Raw genomic sequence first — 22,588 nt, 5'->3', positions numbered from 1 at the left:
GTGCAGGTAACTCACTCTTTGTCATCAAGATCATCGGTTACAGGTCAAGACCCTGGTTGCACAAGCAGACATGACGGCACCCACCTCATGCTCCCGAGGTGCCACACTGACCTGAAGGCCTATGCTGCTTTAGGACTCTGTGCCAAAGCAGTGGTGGAAAGGAAACCCTCTTCCTGTAGGTAGGCCTCTCAGCAGTTCATTTTCTCTGACAGCCCCCTTAATTTCAGTCGTCAATATTTCACCATTTTAGCAAGTCAATGATGTTTTTCAAACTCTTATCTGTAGATGTCATGCAGTGATATTTTAACTTTAATTTAGCTTCCTTTACGCATCTTACATATCCCCTAAAAGAACCCTTACCCTACATTTGTAAGAAATACCCAAGACAGCCTCATAACCTCCTTATGTCTTAGAAATTAGAGGAGAGATAAAATATCTTTGGCATTTCTTACCTTTTTAATAATAAAATTTCTCTTTTGGGCAAAGTTTTTTGAGTTTTGGGTTTGTTTTTTCTTTGTTTGTTTTTAACATGTCTCATTTTGAAATGGTTGTCTGTTAATACTGCTTAGGCCTGCATTGGCTATGAAAAGCTGCGTGCAACGCCTCAAGTGTGTTTTTAAAACATCTTGCATAGTCATGACGTGCGTCTGTTAGTTCTTCTGTTGGGGTAAGAAAATTGGTCCTGTACTTCCAGATGGAATTTTAATTTGTAAACCTACAATGTGGGTGTTAAGAATAATGCCCACAGCTATTTTGCTTCTCTTATAAATACTGTGCAACAGCTTGATCTTAAAACTTTTTTTCAGATAGCAAATGTGTTAGTAGTTGAGTTAACTGAGAACAGAGCCAAGAATTAAAAGAAAACCCAAACCCTAAATACGTTATGTCCAAAAAAGCGTTAATAAGGAAAAGTCATTATGGTTATTTTAATACTGGTATTCTGTTACTCTAGGAAGGAATGAGTTTCTGCTTTAAGAGTGTAAGCTGTTGTGGCAAAAGTTTCTAGAGGGTGAGTAATGAGGTTGTATAGCAGTTGTACCTGAGGTGGATTCCTTTGCTTTCTACTTACAAAATCTAAATCTACATCAATCTATGTCTTCCTTTAATTGTATTTGTTGGCATAGTAATGCCTGTACTTGTTAACAAGAAAAAGCTACAGTAATTTATCTTGACTAACCCTTTCAGAGAAAAACATAACTTCAACTCCCCCTCAAAAAAGGGAAAATATTTACTATTTTTAGCATGTAGACCACCAGTTCACATCATGAAACACCAGGCTCGTACACAACTTCTGAACATTTAAAGTGCAAAGGAATTTGAAAGACAGCTATTTTAAAAAGAAAAAAACAGTCCACCAAATGAAAGTATGCTACTCATAATGAACCTTTTTAGGGTTAAGTGGTCTGTGTTACAAATCTTACTGTTCACATTTCAAGACAGTCAGGTTAGCTGACATGCTGATGACCTCAATTTACTTTGCTTACTTTACTCTGGCTCATCAGTGATAATCAATATAATGTTAGCTTATTTGATTCTTTAAAGCTACATTCAAACAGAAGAAGATCTTTGTGATACAGACAGACTGTTTAGATTTATTCAGCGTGACTAAGTCTTCTTACTAACAGAATGAAATGCGATGAAAATCCAAGCAGAACTTTTAATGCATGGTGAACCATAGTTTGCTAGATGTGCAAATAAATGAAAATGTTGATCCAAATTTTATTTGAGCTGTCTTTGTCTCCAACATCTTATAGGTAGTATTTTGTGGTTTGTTGTTTTCTTTTTTTTAAGGAGTGAAAGGTTGAGAATTATGCAATTGGCTATTTTGTTCACTACTTTTTTAAATCACTTTTCGAGTGAAAGTAACATTAAAATAACTTTGAGATGCAGAAAGCATAGTGCGGTGGAAGCATAATAACCATGAAAACTAATAGTTAATTATTTGTCTATTAACCTGATATCCCCTTACTGAGAAGGGTGTACTGGGGTTACTGAGGCATAATGATTCAAGTAAGCTTGATTCCTGCAAAGTCTGAAGAACACAGTTAGCTTCATATACATTTTTAATGCATTTAACTTTCTATTTATGCACATACCAAACCAGACAAATAAATCTTTGCTGAGTTTTACTTTTTAAGGTATTATGTGGTACATATACATGCTGGATGTCCAGGTTTTTAAAAGATTGTAAATTAGTTGTCTATAGGTAGTCCTTCTACTCCCAAGCACGTCTATTTTCTTTATCTTTATGATAATGTTAAAGTTGCTTTGGCTTTATTGTTCTTGAATGTGAAATAAGGGGAAAATATTCAGGTGCCTATCCATGCAGTTCTTAAGTATACAGTAAAATATTTCATGTACACAGTCCACATAACCTTTCTTAACCTTTTCATGTTTTATTTTACTTTACCTTGAAGCTAAAAAGTTTTCTGCATCACTGAAACTTAGCTGTTAAGTTCTATTCCTGGAAAGTAAAAGCTTCAGAATATGCTTAAGTGTTTTCTTGGGTAATACACTTGACAAAATTGCAATTTCCTATTTCATTACTTTATACTGTTCTTGAAACATGGATTCACTTACAGTATATTTATAGCATTGATAGGAGCATCATGCACTATGTGTTTCATGCTGAAATGACTGACTTTATTTTTCTTGTTCTGCAGGCACCTTGGCAAAGAGGATAAACAGATTATAATACATTTTGGTTTGAATATTAAAAAAGAATCTAGAGACATGAATAAATCCAGTAATTTAAAAGCTTTCAGAATGATTTACATGAGCAGCTTTTAAAACCGCTGTTACTAACAAATTACTTGGAATGACTTGGAGTTAAATGTTATTTAATTCAAGTATTACCTGAGATTCATAACACTTGATATAGTTGAGCCTATAAGCCCTCAGGAATTGAAAGTCCTCCCAGTTCTGGATGTCACCACATAAGAGCTTTTCACCTTAAGAATGTGAATTAAATTAATTTTACTGGGTTTGCTCCTGTTTTTATAGTTGAAAAAGGGAAATGATCCTAGGTCTTAAGACAATGAAACAGGGGCATACATCTGTTCTAAGTCATATTATATTTATACACATATTTATAATCAACAAAAAAAGTCAAAGAAGTATATCCTCATATATTAAAAGCATGAGTATTCTTATAGCCAAGCATACAGGGGGAGAAGAGCCATCCATTTTCTGGATTTTGATATCTGGCACCAGTTACAAGGGAGGTAGTTACAAGGGCAAGAAAGATGATGTCTTACGCTTAAGGAGAACAAAGTGATAAAGAAGATACATGTTGGAAATCTATAAATTTAAATGAGAGACCATAATAAGGTTTTTAAGCAGCAATGAAGGGTGAAATTCCAGAAGAGCCAACCAAGCACACACAAAGGAACAAGATATCTAAGATACTTCTAGGTGTCAATTTTTATACTTATTGATGGGAATTCACAACAGAATGAACAGATTCAGAAGCTGGGAAATGAAAATTTAATGTCGTGCTTCAGGATCATTTGTTGTTTCCATTAAAGTCAGAGAATAATTTTTGCTCCTTTATATTACGTGGCCCATGATTTAGCCTTTTAACATAATTTTTGGTCTTTCAGTAAAATAATGTCTGCATATGGGCAAAATGTGCAAATAATTAAGTGTCATTGTCACTGAAATCCTGAATATTTAATGGGTGGGTCCTGCTCAGCCTTGAACTATCAGAAGGATTAAGGCAGAAGAGAATGCGTACCCACATAAAGTTTGAACTGTTGTATCTTCTGATTTTCCAATGAGTTAAGGGCATTTTTTTTATTTATCTAACTTTAAATTATTGCAGGAGCCTAAAACACTGTGCTTTTGGTTTTCTTTGTCTGCATGTGAATTTTATGGCTATATTTTCTCATTTTACTGCAGTTCGATTGCTACAGATGATAGGAAAAAACTATCTTGCCACACAGAACACGTATTCCATCAACCCTCCTGAGCAAAACATCTATCACTTGGTTGTCTGGAATAAGTTGGAACTATATGCATACACCCTTCCAGTGGTCCCTTTCAGTTCTAAGTTCCTAAGTTCAACATCATCAAAGGTTGAGGGAGAATGAACTGTGTTTTCTGGGTCATAAGCTTTCTGATGCAGTGATCTGTCATGTTCCAGATTCAGGTTTTATATGTGTGTACCCCACTCAGCGTTCAACAAGCAGGAGAGTTGAATCTCCACAGTTTGTTTTTGTATTATCAGTGCACACCCTTATGATTTTGTATCTACACAGGAGAGAAGACAAAAATGAGCTAGCTGACACTCAGCCAAGAACGCCTATGTGTTCGGGGGTAAACAGTCAACCTAGGTAGTACAGGAGAATGTTGGAGGCCAGCTGTTGTACTACGGTACACAGCATTTCTTTTTCTGAAGAGATTTTACTGGTTTAAGTATCTAGATCTATCTAGGCAGAAGCCATAACACCATTCTGGAGCAGGTGAAGGAGCAACTCTGATCGAGGAATTGAAATGGTGGAAAGGGAAGGGGTAGTGTCAAGCAGGCTAGCCAGCTTCTTGAGTTAGTATTGAAGCTGAGCTATATAAAATTTATCTGCTGTTCTTGGCTAGGGGAGTCAGAACTTTTTTTTTTTAGTTGCAGGAGTTAGCATACAGCCCAACGAAGTCATAATTCCCTGTTGGGAATGCCTCTTTTTTCTCTGAAGCTACTGCCCTCTCTTCCTCCCTACATATGGAAACATACAAACACACCCTGACAATATACTTCAAAACGCTGTTGTGGACAGCCGATGCCAAATATGCTTTGTGAGCACAGGCATGTAGGGCACTAATGATCAGGTGAGGAAATAGTCCCTTCATTAGGTTGTGTGCCTAATTTAAGTTAAACAAATGTTTCTGTGCCTTGAGGAATTGGGTTCTATGTGGAGTTTAAAAACCAATAAATTAGAAAACGATGTAGCATTATTTCCTATTTCATAGTTTGAAGTAAAATTTTGTTAGCAGAAGGTCAATAATGGATGCTTGTTTTCATAAAACCTTTGTGAAACAGGAAGCACTGCTTGTAGATACCGATACAGCTAGACACGGGGTGTCCGTGTCAGGGACCTTTATATCTCCATGCTGTCAAGCTGGTGAGAACCTGACTTGCCCCTCTGCCAAACCCTCTAAGTGCATCTCAGACATTTTGTCTTGGGTTCTGCCAAGTGAAGGCTTGCCCACAGTGGCACTGTGGGACTGAAAGGTTCCTAGATTTCCATTCAAGAGCTAGCCGAATTCTTTGCGTTGAGACAGCATTGTATATGCTTAAAATGTCTGTCCAGAATAGCCATTTGCCTAAAATTTTCTCAGATTTTCAATTATTTTTTACGGTTTTCTGGAATCAAAAAGCATCCTGAGTTGGAAGGGACCCATGAGGATCATCAGGTCCAACTCCTGGCTTTAGAGGGCCACCCAAAATAAGACCATCTGTCTGAGAGCGTTGTCCAAACACTTACTGAACTCTGCCAGGTTTGGTGCCACGGCCACTTCCTTGGGGAGCCTGTTACAGTGCCCGACCACCTCTTGATGCAGAACCTTTTCCTAACACCCAGCCTGACCCTCCCCTGTCCCAGGTCCGTGCCGTTCTCTTGGGTCCTGTCACCGTCTGCAGGGGGCAGAGCTCGGTGCCTGCCCCTCCGCTCCCCTCGTGAGGGAGCTGCAGCCCGCCATGAGGCCTCCCCTCGGCCTGCTCTGCTCTGGGCTGAACACGTCAAGGGGCCTTTGCCACTCCTCATACGTCTATGCCCTCCAGACCCTTCACCATCTTTGTTGCCCTACTTAGACAGCCCATTGTCATTCTTCTATGCTTTTTTTGGAGGATTTAACAAACTTCATCCCTTTAACCTTTCCTCGTAAGTTATTCTTTCTGAAGCTTTTAGCATTTTGATTGCTCTTCAGGATTCTATTTTTTCTGTATCATTAGAAGTCCAGCACTTAGATAGGTCAAGTTCTGCAACCATGGGTTTTAGAAGTGAAAAATAGAAAGGTCGCCTTCCACTAATAGGCTGCCTTCTTAGCTCCAGATACAGCATTCCTTTGAATTAACACAGGAACTGAATTACCATTTCTGCTGTAATTTTATTTTGTTCACTAATGAATGATCTGTAATTCTCAGGAATATTTGTTTTTACTGCTTCTTAGTTAGGCTGTTCCCTATTTTGATCTCAGCCAAATGCTTTGACTAATGCTTTTTCCATCTTGTATCTTTGACCCTGTGCTGTCCAATACAGAGTTTATCATGGCAGCAAATAAATAAATAAATTAGCACCAGAGGATTCTTTGACAAGAAAAAAAAAGTCTGTAGGAATTGTAGTTCACATGAAGAAAAATATTGTAGAAATTGAAAGATGAAGAGAGAGAGCAGGTGCTGGAGCCTTTCTGTATGACACAGGGAGGCTATTTTGAGGCCAATCAAGTTTTCAGCTAACTGCTCTATGAATGTTCCTGCAGATGTAGTTTACCAAAAAGTAATCTGTGGTCTTTTATTATGACAAAGTTTATATATATTTTAGAAAAGCAGGAGGGAGAGATCATTAAAGAATATTCATGATCAAACCATTGATGCCGTTATGATCAGTGGGCAGAATGGATTCTGAAACATGTTATTTATTTTACACATTTTAGTGCAAATATAGTTCAGAATTAAAGCAAATTTATTATATCATTACAGTCTTTATTTAGACTGTGTATTTCCCGCTGTTTCTTTCATTACTTGCTGTTTCCTTTCAAAAGCTAAAAATCTTTTTTTTCACGTACTCAATTTAAAATTTTCTTCATGGATCACTTTTAGCTTAATTCTCATTAAGAATATTTGCTATTATACTCCACTGAAAGTGATCAGTGGCAACATGTCTACCCCGTGAAGAACTTAATATATTTTCATAGAGTTTTAAAGATTTTTCTGCGTGTATTTTAAGCATGAGAAATGATTATATTGCCAGCCTGATGAGGCAGCTACCTGAAAGAAAGTGTATTACAGAATGAACTGTTGTATCACCGTTTCAGAAATGATGCGTGTATCATTTAGACCAGTGGCTGCTACAAGCAATAAGTAATGGGTATTATATTATATTAATGACCAGGTTTGACAACCTGACTCCATACTCTTTTTATAGTTTTTAAATTATCTTTCTTTTTTAGGCCAATAATTATGCCCTCATCGGGCAAAAGTAGGCTAATGCAATTTTCCAAAGGCTATTAACAAGACTTGTAATATTAAGATGGCTGTATATCCCAATTAAGTAGGATGTGCCACCCAGACAGTAGCCACCTTGGGTTGCAGTCATGAAATGAGGTAGGGTTAGGCTGTATTCTTGAGTTGCAGAGCTCTGAGTCTATGTGCTTCAGGAAGCATAGAGCTTCTCTCAGTAGATGGCACTGTTGTCACTGATTCTCTACCTGCGTCTTCTGGGGTGGAAGCCCCACTATCTGCATTTTAAAGTGGGTAGAAATTAAATAAACCCTTACCTGCTTGCAGTTTTCAATTGTTTCATTTAGTTGGGTGTTTGCTGCTTCTTGAAAGACCTGACAAAGGGTGGGGATCTACACATTCATCTGCTTTTTCCAACTTATCCAGGTAATATGGTAAAATAAATTGTCTAGTATATTCAATGAAATATATTTTCCTGTCTGTTTAAGCCCTCAGTTTTTTAAGGGTCTTGTTCTATGTGTGACTTGAGGTAACCTAGACAAGTATTTCATGGTCAGAAACTGTGTCTACAGTGACTACAAAACCTGGATCATAGAATCACAGAATGGTTTGGGTTGGAAGGGACTTCTAAAGATCATCTGGTTCCAGCATCCCTGCCAAGAACAGGAAAACTTTATACTGGATCATGTTGCCCAAAGTCCCATCCAACTTGACATTGAGTACTTCTCAGGATGGGGCATCCACAACCTCTTTATACAATCATTTCCAGTGCTTAACCACCCTTACAATTTTTTTCTTTATAATATTAATTTAAATCTAGCCTCTTTCAATTTGAAACCAGGAAAAGTCTTTCACCATCTTTTCCATAAGCCCCATTTATGTATTGAAGGCCTTCAGTAAGGTCTCTGTTGCCCCATTTATGTATTGAAGGCCTTCAGTAAGGTCTCTGTTGCCGTCTATTTTCTAGGTTAAACAACCCCAGCTATCTCAGCCCGTCTTCATAAGAGAGGTGCTTCAACCCTTGGATCATCTTCGTGGTCCTTCTCTAAACGTGTTCTAATAAGTCAATGCCTTTCGTGTACTGGGGGCCCCAGAGCTAGATTCAGTACTTCCAGGTGGGGTCCCATGAGGATAGAGTAAAGGGGGAGAATTTCTTCCCTTGACCTGCTGGCAACGCTTCTGTTTGTGTAGTCCAGGATACAGTCTTTATTCTTACATGACACAGCCAGTATGTTCTACTAGTTGAACTCCTGTCTCTTAACTCTTAACTAAAGTTAAGCACAAACATGTAGAGGAAAATGCCAAAATCATTAGAACAAATCACTGAGTTTCATACATAAAAGCTGTTGTGACATCCTCAGAACTGCACAAAGTTGTGTGCAATCCACAAGTTTCAGAAATTCTTTTCATATAATGATTCTCCTACAGTCCTTCAGGATAACTACATGGTTATAAAATTTCTAGAGTAAAACTTATTGCTGGTGTTCTCAAACTGATCCAAAGAGTGAATGGATCAAAGTATTTTTCACTGTTTTTAACTGAAGATTTACTGCACAGTGAATACCCTTTTGCAACCAGTCACTAGGAAAAGTAGAACTGTATCTTTTCATTCTAGATGTCTATGACTTTCAAAACTATCTTCTAAAATTAGCTATGTTCCTTGGATTTTACCATGAAAGAAAAAATAATGCAGAGATAAGAGACGTTTAGAGAAAATCTCCCTTTGTCCAATTTTTAGTTCTGTTATTGGTGTTTTTCATCTGAATCCCTGTTAAAAATTAGTTGGTATGAATAGATTTATGTGAGTAAAACCATTTAAGTGTGCACCATCATTCAACCAGTCTAACACAGGAGTGATCTTTATCGTGCTTTGTTTTCACAAAGATGTACTTTCCCTAGTAAATGAACACTTAGTCTTGTTTAAGTTTGAACCTAATCTTTTAAAACATTGGTAGAGATTTTTTGATGAACTGAGTCAAAAGGTCTGGCTCACTGCAGCTCTTTCCTGACACTAGATCCAAATGCTCTGTCCTTGCACTAGATTCCAATAAGTCCAGTCAGGGATCTTTCCATAAAACATTGTTTCAATTTGATTTCTCCCAGTCATTTAGTTAGCTTCAGTATTTTGCCTTAAAAAAAAAAAAAAAAAAAAGTTTTGTGTTTAGAATGCAAGGTCTGTAAATTCAGGTGCTTCGTTGGCAGTGGTTGTCACATGTCTTTGGACATCTGTCTTTCCCTTCCTGATAAAATTTCCTTGTTAAAAATAAATAGATTGGGGTAGGTGGAGAAGGATAATACATAAACTACCACTTTTCAAAGCTAAATGAATGATTTTTCATATTAGAGTTCTTGGGCTTCCTGCGAGTAGTCATTTTCTGGGATCACATATTGTTTCTAAAAGAATGCATGGTAAGCAGAACAGGATGGCTGAGGAGTACAGTATGTATGTACAGAGAATTTCTTAATAGCACCCCAGTGGAAGAGCTTGAAAATCACTGATCTGAAATTATGCTTATAAAGGTGTTTTAACACTTTTTTTTTTTTTAAACATTGCTACATAGGTATTCTCCAGAAATGTTTACCATGTGTACAGAAGGCAGAAACATACCTGCTATATGTAGGTCTTGCATATCTTGCATATGATGCTGTGGTGGTTTTACCGTGAACTCCACCACAACCGCTCTCACACTCCTCCTCCTTAGAAGAAGAGGGGAAGAAGACAGTATGCTGGGGAAAAAAATAATTAAAAAAAAAATAATCATGGGTTGAGATAAGGATAATTGAATTAAGGAAAAGGAAGAGGGAAAAAAAAAAAAGGCCACGCAGAAGCACAGAGAGAGAGAAAAGAAATTACTAAGAAATTACTCTCTACTTCCCATCAACGATCGATGTTTGGTCATGTCCCAGGAAGCAGGGCCTCAATATGCGTAGCAGTTGTTTGGGAGGACAGACGAGAGCCCCCCTCTCCTTCCCCTTTCCCACTTTTTATTGCTGAGTGTGATGTCATAGGGCATGGAATATCCCTTAGGTTTGTTTAGGTCAGCTGCCCTGGTGGTGTCCCTTCCCCACCTCTTGCCCACCCCCAGCCTGCTGGCTCTTGGGAGATTGGAGGGAGTCCTGATGCGGTGCCAGCACTGCTCAGCAATAGACACAACACTGGTGTGACACCAGTGCTGTTCTAGCTACAAGTGCAGAGCACAGCACTGTATGGGCTGCTGCAGGGACAGTTAACTCCATCCCAGCCAGACAGTACAGATGCAATGTCAGTAGCATTTGAAAAGCCTGACAGAAAATCTTCAGCAACAAGTTAAAATGGGTTCTTGGTTAGGCCTGTGTGTATATGCATTATGAAAACACATTGAAATTGTTCCCTACTAGTGAAGTAGTTTCTTACCAAAAAGCAGCATAGGTGTTGTATAACAAGACATTATCATTTTTCAGTGTTGTCCTTTTTTCTCCCCCTCCACCCTTGTGTTTCAGTTCACGTGACTGGACTTTGCGCCCATTTACCAATAATAAGAGAACAGACATCTTGTGTGAAAACTAGAGGCAGAAACAGAAACCATTCCATGCTGCAAGGTAAAATGCCCCTTCCACTCCCACGTCTGTCATATATTTTTTTTTCATTGTAAACTTTGAGTTCATCTATAGTTGGAGCTCATATTCCTTCACAGCTCAAAGCAAATTCTTCATGACAGGAAATTAGCAATTATGTGAAGTAATAACATGCAGTGTTGTCTTTTCCTCATTAGCTTAATGCAATGTATTTTATGTAAGAAAGAAAAAGGAATACTAATACTGTCTTTTCTTGTCTGTAAGGTACTATCAAATATAATGGCAAATTATTTTTCAACAAAATGCACTTCATTATTTCAGTGGAGTGGAACATTTCCTGCCTAGAGTGGGTTAAAAAAGAATATGAGCTTTACTTGAATTGTGAAAGCATTTTGACTGAAAAATAAAGTAGGGTCCTTGTGAACTAGAACATATTACAGCAGTACAACAGTAGATTTTTTCTTACCACTTAAGCTCTAGTTGTTTAAAAAGTAATGTTAAAAGTGTATGTAATTTTGATTACAGACTCTGTTTCAAGATCCAGTGGAAATAAATTGTTAAATAGTTTTGGAGGTGGCTAGGTTCTGAAATAAGCTGGTAGTTCTGAAGTGACCTTGGTTTATGTGCATTATAATCTCACAAAATCTCTGATTCAAATGTGGAAATGAGTAAGACTTAACTATAACCTTTTAAGTGATAGTAAATCTAATCTCTCCCTTTGTAATCTCATACACATCCAACCTGCTAACTGGGGGTAAACACAGTTACTAAGAAGACAGTATGCATAAGAAGAACCACTGAGATAGAGAGGATGACAAAGAATGATAAAGAAAGAAGGTAAGGAAAATTTCATAGCTTTGTAGCTATAGGTTGTAGCATAGGTTGTACCTGCCAGGTTTCTACAGAACAACTACATGTGGGCAGGCACTTGAGATGAGAAGGAAGGAAGATGAAAGAGGAGAAGCCCATTTAACCAAAACACATGTTGAGCAGAATCTGACCACATGTATTGCTTGCTATGCAGTTTTGCAATGACTCATTAATAATATGGGTTCTATACGTCCTGTTTTCTCACAAACATATTTTCTGCTTCCGCCCTTAGGGTACTCTCCAGGTAGACTTCAGGAAGTGTGGTCCTGTATCTGGGTGTTCAATCCCTGTCAGACCAGCAGCTGAGGCTGTTCTAATACCTGGAGAGCCACAGTAGCCAATAGGAAGCACTGCATACTGCTGCCCAGTGGAAGGGCGTACGTGGTGGGGAGAGAAAAGCTGTGGAGACGGCAAGCAGGGAGGAGCAGCAGCATCAAGAGTAGTAATGGTAGAGTGCCAATGGTAATAACAGTGCCTGGGCAAGCAAAATTGGAGGATTCAAGCAGCTGCATCCAAAAGGTATTCAGTCTCAGTGGCACAGTAATACGGGGTTCTTGAGTGGGAAGGGATTTGGAGAAATAAGGACATGGTTTAGGAAATAGGACTGCAGAATAGTTACCTTGATTTTGTGAAAGGATTTTGGGGACGAAGAGGAATGAAAGCGAATTAGTTTAGGGTGAGAAGAGGGATTGGAGAAGTCAGAACATTTGAGATGGTTTGCTGAGAAGTGCTTAATAAGAATTGTGGCTGTGGCACTTTGGGCTGCGCAGATGTGAGAGTGTGAACAGCTTCAGATTCAGTATAGTAATGGCCTTGGATTTTTTGCTTCCTCGACAACTGTTTGAAATTAAAAGGCAACAGTGTAAAGATGTCTTGATCTTTTTTTTTTCTTTTTTTTTTCCTTTTTTTTTTTTTTTTTCTGCCATGGTAAAGAATCAGTTGATTAGCCATACTCAGAAGGAAATCTTAGGGCCCAGAGCTCACACAACTGTTTTACTCTGACATTGTCCTAATCTAACCAGACTGGCGTTTGCATGCGAACACGCTTTCTTCCAGAATCCCTGGTGTTACAAAATGTGCTTAATTAGAAGTATTAGAAGTCTAAATCAGTAAATTAGAATGCTACTTGTTGGGTTTGTGTGTGTGTAACTTTTACATACCACACTTCTGACAGAACTGGCAGCTATGATGAAGAAAATAAGAAGCTGATAGATATGGATTAGTCATTTACAAAAGTTAGTCTTAGGAAGAGTCACATCTCCAGTTCATATCAATTATAATAGACAACTGAATACGTTGTCTATTATAGCAGTTGTCTAATAGTAACAGTAAAATACTAGTCCTGAAAAATGCATGTTGGACAAAGTATTATATGTTCTTTTTCACTGATAAACAGAATCCATCCTTTAAAAACAAAACTATGCATCATTCCTATGCAGAGTGCAGAAAATGTCCTTACTTATAAAAACTTACTTACAGACATTCTGATATGATTAAAAAAGTATGTTGTTCATTTCAAACATACTTGCAGCATGCTCCAGTGCAGGCCAGAAGATAATGAGACCCCTGGAGCTATTATTGAGAAACTGTTCAAATGTTAAAAGAAAGTTAATACTGATGTACCACAAGAAAATGAAAAAAAAAAATGCCCATTTGGATAACTTTTTATATTTCTTTATGGTCTTAAAATGTCATACAAAATAAGGTGAAAATGAAGTGAATTAATATAGTCTTGAGCTAATGATCATTTTCATTCAGTCTGTTGTGTTGGGATTTTGCCTCTTAGGTCATATGTGCCAAGGGATGATGTTCTGTTTTAACAGCAAGAATTTTAAAGTTTTCTACAGTCTTTATGAAAGAGGGAATAAAATTCAGAGAAAAGGAGAGAGAATGGGGAGGGGAGGAAGGAGCAAGAATTTACTTGGGGGGGACACAGAAGAAATCTTGATACTTTATGGCTTACATGACTTTTCATCCTATATTACTGAAATACAATATACATATTTCTATGCTGTTTGATCAAGATTTTTTTTTAAGTCAGACTTTCAGAAACCACTTAGCTTCTTCTAGTATTATAAGCAGATATTTTTAGCTGTAGAATTATTTAGTATTTCAGGTATCCTTGTTTTTAAGACATTAATTCTAACTGTTGCCTAATCCTATATTTAAAGTGTCCATCAGATATTTTGCCAAGCCAAGTATATTTACAAGGTTTGTTTATTTATTTATTTATTTATTTATTATTTTATTTTATTTTTCTTGATGGGGGAGTAAGTCAGCTGCTCTTTTGCTTCTGAAATTAGTAAAGGTTTAAATCTTTAAGGTCCGGAAAAAAAGTTGACATATATATGCATTATTTTATTAATGTCTTTGCCACTTGGCTTGCACATTTTTTAGGAGAAGAAACTGATCTATGTAGCTTGCAATCAGGCTGCTATATAACAGCTATCCAGCTCATAATTCTTCTTTTCCTAATTGCACAGGTCTTCTTTCCAGGATAAATATATTCCTAGTTTAAGACCTCCTAACTTCATGATCTTTACCTTTTGTTTCTAAATCTGTTTTCCAATACTAGAATTTAATTTTAAAGCTGTTTAATGTTTACAATGAATAATGCTGCTGGAGTATCTCTGTATTAGAGCCGGTTAGAAAGTGGCTTGCCATCTTACTAGTTTTTTATTTATTTTTTTTTATGTTTTTGAAGTTTTTTTTTGTCACCATGGCAGAATAAAAATAATGAACGAATAATTCTGATCTCTTTGTTCTAATTCTGCATTAGGTCATAAAAACTTGGGGGTTTGGGCTGATCTTTTAGGCCTGCTCAAAATAACATAGTAAAAATATCTCCCTGCCCAAAAGAACAACAGAATAGGTTTGGTTTCACCTTGTAAATGCTAAATAGACCGTTTTTTTCTAAGTGTAAAAATAAAAAAGAACAATTTCATTTTTAATGTGACATACTTTTTTTTATGCATTATATTTTTATTTTATTTTACTAGAAAGTATACCATCAAAAAATTCCAAACAGTTTTTCTAGAGACATATTCATGACTATTTGCAGAATGAGGATACATCAGTCCCTTAATATTTGTTCTATTACAGAAATAAAAACACATAATTTCTGAATTAGTTTTGTGACCAAAGTAACAAAAAAATAGGTTTTCCTGTGTCCTAGAAATTTAAGAGAATAATTTTGGTCATCAATAAGGTGTTGCACTTAACCTTTTCTTCATACCTCTCACTTGTGCAAATGAAGAGAAAGGAAAAGCTATTTTTTAATGTCGTGAGCCTCCTGCTTACACCAGAAACACCATACATCAGCTGATCTCAGACAGATTTATTTTTAATTTAAAAAGCTTTGCCATTTCTATCTCTGGTAAAAGGCTTGCTTTTGTAATCTGAATGGATTGAATCATAGGAAAGAAAATTTTAGTTAATCAAAAATTTGCCGTTGGATCTATTTATCCCTTTTCATTTTAACCCACACAGCTGCTCATTCATTTCTTGTCCTCCCAGTGGGGCTGGGGGAGAAAATAGAAACAGGAGCGAGAAGATTCGTGGATTACAGGTAGCAGAAATATTTAATTACCCATTGGAGTATGGGGAAACAAAAAAGAAGGAAAAACGTTTAAACAATTAGTGAAAATACTTTCCTTCCACTTTCCCTGGCTCATCCTCACTTCAGATTCTTCTCCTCCCCCTTTCTAGTCTGCTTCGCTCCAGACACCTCTCCCCTTCCCTTGTTGCAGGTTGCACCTAGTCCCTTCAGGGAGGCAGTGGGTGGTGCAGGAGGATAACACTGGTGCATAGCATTTTCTTTCTGCCACTCCGTGTTTCTCACTCTTTTCCTAAGATCTGATGTGGGTTCTCCATGGGTTGTGGACCCTTTGGGCCTGTACCTGCTCGGGCATAATAGAGCATCGTCTATTGCTCTGACCGTGTTGTTCCCTCCTCCTCCTCCCTTTCTCTCCTCTCCCCATTCTCTCCCTGTTTGCTCCCCCTCAGTATTTATTGTCCTTAAATATGTTTCCCAGAGGCACCACCAGTGTGGCTGATGGGCTCAGCTGTGTCTCACAGTGAGGACCACGTTTCAGAGCTAGCTGGAGCTGGGGCAGTCCTTATTCACTTCTCACAGAGGCCACCCTGCAGCCCCTCCGCCCCACCAAAACATGCCCACCTAGACACAACCATTTCTTCTTGATTACTTTAGATACCTTTTAATACAGTAGTGATTAGTCTTTGCGATGGGACGGATTGAACAGTGAAGAAATGCAAGGGCTGGTTACAGTATGCTTTTCACCATCAAACGATCAACATATCTATATCTATATATTATATGACAGGTGCACTGCTGTTTTCCTTCCTCCTACACCTGACATAACACAACGAGCATGTGCACCACCATGGCCAGAATGAGCACATCCCCCATAGTGTGACGGGGGGTAGAGGGACACGTGTGATACTTGGGCATGGGGTAGTTGTATCCCAGTGACATGACTAAAAGGTATCCTTTCCACATGAATCGCTGGACAGTGCCCATGCACAATCACACACTTGTTCTTGTCATATGTCAGGAGCTAAGGTGTTTTATTCTTTTGTGACAAGGACCTTGTGAAAGAAGGTAATCAGCTCTAGCCGTGGCTGGCTGGTCACAGGCTGCTTTGGTTTTCCCATGCCTGTGTAGCATGAAGGCAAGAAGGCAGCAGGGAGGAGGCTGTGAACCACAATCAGGTAACACTCACAGTCATTTGGTTGGTCACCTCTGACAACAGCTTCCTTGAAATATCATCTGGCTCAGGTAACAGCAGGGAATGTAATTTCTGTTCTGTCAGAAGTCTGTCAGAGATACAGTTTATTTGTCTGATCACACTCATGATTGTAACTTAAATACAGGGCCAGCTATAGCTAACTTTATTCAGAGATTAAATTACCAGTATTTCTATAAAATAATCCTTGCTGTTGGATGTAATCACTCACATCAATTTTATTTATTTATTTATTTTTAACTGAGAGTAATGAAAGAATAGGGTGTTTAAGAATATTCATCAGATTACTATACACTCTGGGAAGGTAAACTAGTTACATGCCTCCCTTGGAGAAAAATTTTGCAGCTAAAACTCATGAATTGTCCCTAGTTCTCATATTTCAGTGGTATTACACAGAGTAAGAAACTGTTACACCAGTAAGGTTGGTAAAGCACATTATATTAATGGAAGAGTATAGTGGTTGTTTATTACACAAAGGTGTTTTTTTTGTGTTTTTTTTTTTTCCCTTGTATTTTGTAGTGAGTGCGCACAGGCAACCCACTATCAAGGTGAGATTAATTTTATGTAACTTTGTTCCTTTCATATACATCTAGTCTAAATTAGGTGTTTAGGCTCTCTTTCTACTTTGAGGAAAAAGATCATGAACATCACTTTCAACATTTCATTATACCAATCTTAAGAAGAGTTGAATCATCCTCTTAAGGTGCCTGTCTCTTCCTATTAATTAGAGAGGAAGCCTAGATAATTAACTCAGACTAAATGCATAACTTTAAGATGAATAAATTCAGATGGATTGGTTAGCACCATAAGTGCCTAGTTGGTATGCACCATCTAGACATTCAGCTTCTACATAGGTAAAATTACATTGCCTGAATGCTGCCTTTTTTTCAATTTTTAGATCTGGTACAATAAGCTGTGTTAAGACTCCTTGAGTACTGTCATAATGCAAGCATAAATAACAATAGAGCTGTTTTAAAAATAATAATCTTACACTTTGAGAACAAATTTATGCACATACAGATTCTCTTTTTTTTAAATAGAACATCATTTTGGAAACAGTATAACATACTGGATCATTTTATCGATGTGCTACTTGCTAACTTTATGTAGCAAAGAAAAATTAACTGGCCATTTCACAGCAATTTCTGTAGTAAACCATTTTGACTAGAAAAGGGGTTGTAGATAGAGGGAAGTGCCGTAATATTATGTTATAAAATCCAAAGCTTTGATCTTGACAGACTCCAGAGGATGCCGATGAGTAACTGAGGAAGGGGTTGACCATTTATCTTACTGTCCCTCCAAAAAATTACATCAGGACTTACATACCAACCTTCAGATCTGTGCACTGTCCATGTAAACGCAGTGAACTGGTGGATTTTACTTAGTCCAGTATTATGTGTGTTAATTTTTGTCCTTATCAAACATTTTTAGACTATGAATGTGAATGAAATTTGACCAATTTGGCTCTGCTTAGGTGAAGATGAAGAGACTAACCAGTCAATGAGGTGATGCTTATGGTTTTTATGTTAAATGCTTCTGTTAATTCTGCTTGTGAAACTCACAATTTTATAGAACTGTACAATCTTTATCTGCTCACTTACTGAAAAAAAAAAAAGAATAAAGTTTTTGTCACACGTTCTTCTTTCTCATGTCCATTTGGCACTCCTGTAAAAGGCAGTATTGAAACAGCCATTTCACATATCATCTAGTTCTGGTATATACTAAAAACCTGATTCAACAGCTTTCAAAACTATTCATTAAGCTAGATAACATGAATGGGTTTTAGTTAAGCCCTTGAAGTATGTAAGCAAGTGTCATATTACACTGGTTAATGTAGCATTATAAAGTCCTTATTCTAATAGGCATACACATAAAAATAGATTTTAATAATAGTATATGTCAACAGCTTTGCATATTTTGTCATTATCATGTAATATATATTGACGCTGATACGGATTTCAAAAAGGAAGCTCTCTCATCTCTCTTACCTTTCTGTTCCATCAAAATCTAATGGTATTGTATTATATATTTAAGCTAAACACGAAACACACGCTGAGAAACATTGACCTAAAATCCTTTTGAAGTGGTGAACTGCAAAAACAGAACAGAGATCTTTCTTTCATACATGCTCACACATCTTAATAATGTGCAATTACTGAACCAGAAAGATTTCTTTTAGTTTTTTAGAACACTTGTCTCTGGGAAATGGCATGATACTGTCATTAGTAGTTATTCATGATTAACCTTTAAAAAAAAAAATCTCTCAGGATGGTGGATAACTGACAAATAGGATGACTACCTTTGTGGTCATATGATTCTCCTTTATTATACTGTTGACCAGAGCCCAGAGTTAAAACTAAATTTCTAATGACTACTTGGCTAACAAAAGGAATGCTGTTAAACATTAATCATGGTAAAGAGTATATGCTCTAATGTGCATATCTTAATTATACAGTCTGGGCTTTTTTAAAAATTACAAATAAAATAATTGTACAAATAAATTGTACAAATAAAATAATTTTATCTTCCATTCAGGTAACAATTTACTACCAGGAATAATGTTCATTGATGCTGACGTTAAGTTCTGTAATTTAATTGAGATTAAACTAGTAAATCCTTGAGAGATCATTTTTAAAAGATACCTAAACTTAGATCTGATGAAGGCTTTGTGGCTTTGTCTAGATTTGATTCAGACCCAATTAATAGTCATGCTTGAACAAGAAATATATTTGTTTATTCTTATGTTTTTCCAAGTTCATATTAGGTGAAATTTCTGTTAGCTTTTACTAACTGACAGATTTTCATTTCTGTACATTATGTACAAAAAAAAAAAAAAGCAATAATATCTGAGGCTAAGTTAATAGTTAGGATGTCATAACTGACTTTTTGCATGGTCTTAGTCTGTTGCAAATGCAAAGTAGTGTTTGTTTGTATAAATTACTTTACATTAGGACAGGCCAAAAGGGTGTAGTTTTACTTTTCTTGTCAATGTCTTATGACATAAAAGATGCAACAGATTATGGCTGGCTTGTAAGAGAGGAATTAATTGAGGCATTTGAATGAATCTTAAACTAATAACAGAAAGTTATTAATAGTATATAATACTATTATTTGTTAAAATTTGAAGCATTTTTCTTTTGTTTCTCTTGAAGCTGAGGAATTTTCTCTGCAGACTTTTAGAGTTCTCTTTCAGAATTTTAGAGGAGGCAGGATCATCTTCTAATTTGTTTACAGTGTAGTTGTTATGACACTTAGGGAAATTTTTGGAGCTCTGGCATTCAGTTAAGTACGGTAAAATCATTTTTTTGCATACTGCTTAAAGATAGCACAGCATTTTTTTAATGAGGTGAATATCTTTAAATCTTGCTTATTTCATCAGAAAATACTATACCTTCAAGAATAAAGTATATTAAGCATTTTCTCAAAGGGTTCTGTGATATTAAAAGAGTACTTTAGAGATAAATCGCTAAATCAGGTTACATAAAAATGCTGGGATGATTTGGTTGGGAAGAGGAGTTTGAAAGATTTTCATATAATCGTTCTTGTAAGAGATGCAGGATAAGGATGAAACAGTGAGCCATATCTTCAGCCTATTATCTTGAAAAAAAAGACAAGTCTTCAGTTTCTCTATGATATGCCAACACTTTTTTTTAAGAAAACTGGAACTTAAAAGACGTGTTCAATAAATCCATATGAAATATCAATAAATAATGGATAATATCTATTATTTGTTTTCGTCCATTGGTTCTTAAACATTTATTATTTTTTTAAACAAAAATACAAATAAAAAATATGTATTAGAATCCCAATAATGTAATTTGAAGATTTGTAGAAAAAGTAGGATATATGTGTATATACTGACATACATGTGTAGACATGTATATGGACACATCTATGTATGCATGTATGGATGTTTACATGCAGTAATTAAATTATTGTAGATTGAAACGGTATGTGTGAAATCCAAATTCTTATGACTTTCATTATAGGAAATAAAGCACCTTTTTAAATCTACACAATTTAGCAGCCACCTTGGTAAGACGGAACATACTATTAGTCCTAATATACCCTGGGGAAATGAAGCAGAGATTCAAAATTGCACTTATGTGTCCTATATGCAATTAAGGAATAATGTTGACACATGAATCTAGAATATAAAGCCTTCAAAGCTGAAGCCTAATGAAGCAACATATAAGGAATGTTGTGGAAGTCAAAAAAGCAAATTGGTTCAATGAAAAACAAAAAATGCAAGAAATGCTAATTGGTTCTAAATGGATTAAAATAAATTCATGAAAAAACATCCACGAAGGCCTACTGAATCCCAGTTTTGGACAGGAGAGTATTCTCCTGTCCAAAATACCATAAATACTGACTTCCAAAAGCTAGTAGGCTACATTACTAGAAGAATATACTTGCCAAGTTTCTTGTGTTCTTTCTGTAAACATTTGTATTGGCAGATGTTGGAGAACAAATACAAGGCTCGTTGAAAGTTTCATCTGATTTGGTGTAATCATTCTCTCTGTGTTTGGCTTACTTTTCACTGTTGTGTGACACAGATGTACCTCTGCATTCTCAGAACTCCATTCTTATCATATCTCTGCTCCATATTTCTTTGCTGTGGTCTGTTCCACTCAGTTTCATCCATCCATTTTTTCTTGCTTCTCATGCACATCCCTTCAACATGCATGCAAGTCTGCTGTGGAGAGACTACATCAGAGAAATAACAGTTGTTTGTATTTTTTTTTTTCTGTTTCCTTGTTGATTTCACTTCACTATCAGGTGGAAGCAAACAGTCCAAAGTGTGAGAGCCTCTACAGATACTCCTTCAGGATAAATTTTCTATTTTAAAATATTCTATGAAGATGCTATATAAAATATACAGCAAGAGATATTGAAGTTTAACCTTAAAAGTGATTAATTTTTTTATGTATTTCAGTGAATAAGCTATTATACTACTGATTTTAGTTTCTACCCCAGATTTGAGATCTGTTTAGAATTCAGGTAAACAGTAGTTAGTTCAGTTCTAAAATATTTCACTATTTAATTCTGGAAAATAAAATACAGCGGATACTCTGGCTTCTAACAGTAACTCTGCTCTGTAAAAGGAAAATTATTTTTTTTCTGTTCATTGGTGATTAAAGACCCCATACATACTCAAAAATACCCCTTTCCATAGCTCCGTACCTTCCAATCAACACACAGGATGTTTTGTTTATATCAGCTGAATTAAACTTTGGAATTACTATTTGTAATACTTACAAAACCGTCTACCTTGGTGCCTGTAAAGTGATGGTTTTATTAGTGGCCGGAGTGTATATTTCTAGATTTTATTCAGACAATGTGAAGCCTACTGCAGTACTGAGGGCACTTTCTGTGAAGTAAATGTGCAGGTCCTGTGAATGTCTGTGTGACTCTGTATAAAGTGTCACCAACATACACGTTACCCTTTCCAATGTCCCTAGCAGTCTGAACAGCAGGAACGTAAGATTCTTACTTAGGTTGTTCCTATGATCAGTGTGTTAGGTGTTAACTTACAGCACATGGGACACATGTCACATGTGTTTATCCTGTAAGGGAGGAAAGGTATACCTACTGCACAGGTTAAAAGTGCACTGCGGAAGGTGCTACACCGTTTCCTTAGTATGGTAACTTGAGGAAGGGTTGGTTAGATGCATCCAGCCAAGCAGAACTGTGTTTAGTGTTTTAAAGTTTGTTTGTGTATTTTCCATGTCTGAGAGAACATAGATTGTGTCCCATGAAATGAACCATCTAATGTTCAGCTGCTGTAAGGATCTTTAGGTGTGGTCAGCTAAGTCTAAACCCCAAGCACTGGCATCAAAGTGAGGTAAATGGGTTTAAAAGTGTACCGTACACAGTTAAAAATAGCTAATGTACTTATTAGTGTTTTACCTGTGTGTGAACAGGCAATAAAAGAGTTTAAATCATATTTGCACCTATACTGTCTCACAGAAGGGCAATATTGGGAACCTGAAGTCTAGTTCATCCCCAGTATCTTGATCTCTTCTCATTTTTGTCAGTCCCAAGTCTTATCTGTGGAGCCTCTTTCCAACAAGTTCCTTTCTTCTTCTTTAATCATAGCTTCTCAGTTTTTTCATCCCACATATTCCTACTTCTCACACCTCTTTTCCTCAGTTTCTTTGTCTATCAATTGTTGTAATATCCCTTCCAGCTTCTTAAGCCTTCTAACTTTTCTCCTTATTTCAAA

General features: G+C 36.6%; 1 protein-coding gene across 12 annotated transcripts in view; it reads left to right on the top strand.

Moving 5' to 3' along the window:
* Positions 1-22,588, top strand: part of STS (steroid sulfatase) — a 118,915-nt gene that overhangs the window by 1,145 nt on the left and 95,182 nt on the right. For 2 of the 12 annotated variants that reach the window (XM_080586924.1, XM_080586934.1), the window contains exon 2: positions 10,652-10,750. The gene's annotated coding sequence lies outside the window, so the exon portion shown is untranslated. Of the gene's footprint in view, positions 1-6; positions 180-569; positions 1,010-2,663; positions 9,894-10,651; positions 10,751-11,828; positions 12,116-22,588 lie in introns of all 12 variants that reach the window. The other 10 variants (XM_080586932.1, XM_080586930.1, XM_080586929.1 and 7 more) reach the window with 10 other exon arrangements.

Source organism: Anser brachyrhynchus (genome assembly GCF_964034855.1).
Source record: "Anser brachyrhynchus genome assembly, chromosome: 1".
NCBI lineage: Eukaryota > Metazoa > Chordata > Aves > Anseriformes > Anatidae > Anser > Anser brachyrhynchus.
Note: the sequence above shows the minus strand (reverse complement) of the source record. Positions and strands in the feature narration are given on the sequence as shown.